We start from the raw sequence: 3,749 nt of genomic DNA on the forward strand, positions 1-3,749 counted from the left end.
TTTTTCTGGCAATTCAGAGGTTTTTTCTTGTTTTGAGTCCATTGCTGATGAGCTCGTGTGAGCTTTTGGGGGGTGTTAAGAACCTTGTTTTGTTATATTACCACAATTGTTTTTCTGGTTCCTTCTCATTGGGGTAGACTATGTCAGAAAGAGGATCTGGGACTCAAGGGCTGCTTTTCAGATTCTTTGGTCCCACGGGGTGCTCCCTTGATGTGGTGCTCTCCCCCTTCCCCTAGGGATGGGACTTAGTGAGAGTCAAACTGCGTGATTGTTATTTCTCTTCTGGGTGTGGCCACCCAGTGGAGCTACTGGACTCTGGAATGGTACTAGGAAACGTCTGCAAAAAGATCTGTGATGTGATCCGTTTTCATGTTTCTCAGCTGTGGATACCAGCAACTGCTCTGGTGGAGGTAGCAGGAGGGTGAAGTGAACTCTGTGAAGGTCCTTGGTTGTAGTTTTGTTTAGTGCAGTGGTTTTATGTTGGTTGGCCTCCAGCCAGGAGGTGGTGCTTTCAAGACTGCATCAGCTGTGGTAGTATAGGGGGATACCAGCTTGCCTTAGGGTCACCTGGATAAGTATTCGGGTTTCTCAGATGATGGGCAGGGACACAGAGCTCCTAAGAGATTATATCCTTTGTCTTCAGCTCCCTGGGTGGGTAGAGAAAGACCACCAGGTGGGAGCAAGGATAGGCATATCTGAGCTCAGCCTCTCCTTGGATGTGGCTTGCTGTGGCTGCTGTGGGGGATGGGAATGTGGTTCCCAGGCCAATAGAGTTATAATCCCAGGGGGATTATGGCTGCCTCTGCTGTGTCATGCAGGTCACCAAGAAAGTGGGGGAAAGCCAGCAGCCCCCAGCCTCACCCAGCTCCCACACACCCAGCAAGGCAAGTCTCCCTCTGGCTGTGCCCCCACAACAGCACTGAGTTTATTTCTAGGCAGCCAGTGAGCAGGGCTACAAGCCTGCCCCACTGGGAAAGCAAGCAGGGCTTTCAGGTTTCACGCATCCCCACCTGCCACATCCCTGCCTGCCACATCCCCGCCTGCCAAGGCTTCTGTGCTATGTCTGCACTCCTGGTTCACCCCCTCCCCTGGGATTCTGCCGGGGAAGCTTCGCATTTAGTTGAAATTGTTACAAAATTCAACTGGAAGCTTCCTTCTCCCCATGGTCTTTCCCCAGTTCCACTGGCAGCCCTTCCTAAGGATCCCTGTGAGACAAAGTCAGAAATGACTTCCCTGGAAACCGAGAGTGCCCCCAGGGCTCTTCCTGCTGCTTCCTCTACCCCTATATTTTGCTCAGCTCTCTAAATTTGTTACAGCTCCAGATAAGTTCTAATCCTTCTCCTGCGATCTGGACCTTCAGGTTCCCCAGTAAGGATTTGTTCAGGAATGGACGTTCCCCTTTCACACTTCGGGTGCTCACGGTTTTTTGACTGTCTTATGGAGCCTGCAGGGGCAATCCACTTCTTTCCAAGGGTCTGTGGATTCTCTTGGCTTTCCCGCTATGTTCCTGCCGTATTTCTTGGAGTAAAAGTTCACAACGTGAGTCTCCACATGTTGCTCTGTTTGTCCAAATGGGAGCTGCAGGTTAGTCCTGCCTCCTATCTGCCCTTTTTTTTTTTTTTTTTCATGTTCTTTGGTTTTCTTTTTAATTACCTTTAGTCTTGCGATCACCCATAATTTTAAAATTTGGGTATATCTACACTACTTTAATCCTTTTAAGTTGGCAAAACACCATTCCCAATCACAAATACACAGTTCTACAGTTTTATGTTTCTGAATGGCTGTTTAAAGACAATCCTAAATTATAACTTAGTTTGACTTAGACTGTAAAGAATTCAAGAGTGAAGTTTAACTTGCTACTATTTTAAAAGCATGTGACCTTATAGATTTGTGAGATGTGAGAAGTGTTGAATAATCTTTAATATTACACATAAACCATACTAAAATGCTTTTCAATAAGTAAAAGGAACCATTTTAAATACAGGGAATTATAATTAGATTGGCATCACTAAGGCCAAAACTCTAGACATTGCTACCTTATTTATCTTCAACCCTTGCCTTTAAGAGGCAAATGAACACAAAACACAGGTGAATCTTGCTGGGTCCTGAGACAGTGAAGGAATTTCCCCAGTATTTAAATATATTCACATGACCAGCTATATAAATCTAAATATAAAATCAATCTCCAGTAAGTTTTAAGATGGCACTCACTATCTTTGTGAAAAGTTGAACATTACTAACAAAGTCTAATCATATCTTTAGAAGGGGTAAACAGTGATAGCATTTACTGAATTGGAATTACTATTAAAATTCAAAAACTGAACATATTCATTTAACCACAAGCCAGTCTTAGTTTTAATCAGGACTGCCCAACAAAATATTCTGTCAGTTATTCATGATCTGAATTCTGGTGTATGAGATCTATTAAAGTATGGTACACATAAAAAAGTCATGAGACATTTGTTTTGTAATAAAGAAGACAGTGGCCAATTATCACTCCTTAGTAGCTTTTTTGAGATAAGCTATCAAGTCTGCCCTTTCTTCCTTTTTCTTAATGCCAACAAAGATCATTTTTGTTCCAGGGATGTACTTCTTGGGATTCTCCAAATACTTCACCAGTGTATCCTCTCCCCAGGTGATGCCTTTGTTCTTATTGGCCGCTGTGTAAGACTATCCAGGGGCCTGACCTGTCTTCTGCCCGAAGAGACCATGGAGATTAGGCCCAGTCTTGTGCTTGCCTCCCTTTTCAATGGTGTGGCACTGGGAACACTTCATAATAAAAATCTTCTTGACTTTCTCAACATCACCCATGTTTAATTCTCTTTTTAGTCGCTGGCACAACGAAGATTCCTGCTCCAAAGCAGGACGTCCCCACTGTCTCCCTTTTTTTTTAAAATGACCTGAAGTTTATTCCCTTGACTTTGAAATGCACAACACCCTCTCATTAGCGGCATCCTGAGCTGAGCAGCAGATGTCAAGGAAACCCACACACCTGCCTGAAACTTTGCACCCCGCACAGTCCCCACACCACGCTAACCACCTCCTGCCCTCCCCTGGGTCCTGTTGTTCCAGCTCCCCCATGCACAGGTGGTGCGGTGTCAGTCTCTCTGGACCTGGCTGGTCTTGCTGATTCTCCTGTCCCAACTTCTGATCTCCAGAGGCCAATGCTTCATGTTCCTGGGTCCTGATGTTCAGAGGAACCCCATCCAAACACCCTGTGAGCCCACTCCCTGGTGGGGCAGCCTTCTGTGCTCTGGCGCCTTCCTAAAGCACACAGAGGTCGGCGTTCTGGAAATGTTCAAGATCGCATCAATCACAGCAGTGGTACAGACAGCAGATGAGGCTCCCTGGGGGCTGGCAGGGTTCAAATCAGATGATTGAAGAAACAGAGAAGCCTGCATCCATCCTGATGGAACAGTGACTGTGCTGGAAGGAGTGGTTCAGTCAGCACCTGCGTCTATCCAGGGCTGTGCTTGGGATGCCACCTGCAAACCATCGGGTCCTGACACCCACAGGGAAGGCTGCATCCCCAGCCGGGAGGGGACGCATTCTTCTGAGCTGAGCCCTCCCTCCCATGTGAGGACTGCTTTCTCTGAGGTCTTTAGTTTTCTGCACCAGGGATCTGTGTGCTGTGTGTAAAACCTGCCTCAGCACAGCCCATCCTCTCAGCACCTCCTACCCCTCCAGCTGACTAGGGTCGCCTGCCCCTCCTTGCCCTGAACCAGAATTATTTGTCTGGTTTCTTCCGT

At 46.7% G+C, this 3,749-nt stretch overlaps 1 pseudogene; it reads right to left on the minus strand.

Moving 5' to 3' along the window:
- Positions 1–1,696: 1,696 nt before the first annotated feature.
- LOC111530893 lies at positions 1,697–2,811 on the minus strand (annotated as a pseudogene).
- Positions 2,812–3,749: the final 938 nt, after the last annotated feature.

Source organism: Piliocolobus tephrosceles, chromosome 5 (genome assembly GCF_002776525.5).
Source record: "Piliocolobus tephrosceles isolate RC106 chromosome 5, ASM277652v3, whole genome shotgun sequence".
NCBI lineage: Eukaryota > Metazoa > Chordata > Mammalia > Primates > Cercopithecidae > Piliocolobus > Piliocolobus tephrosceles.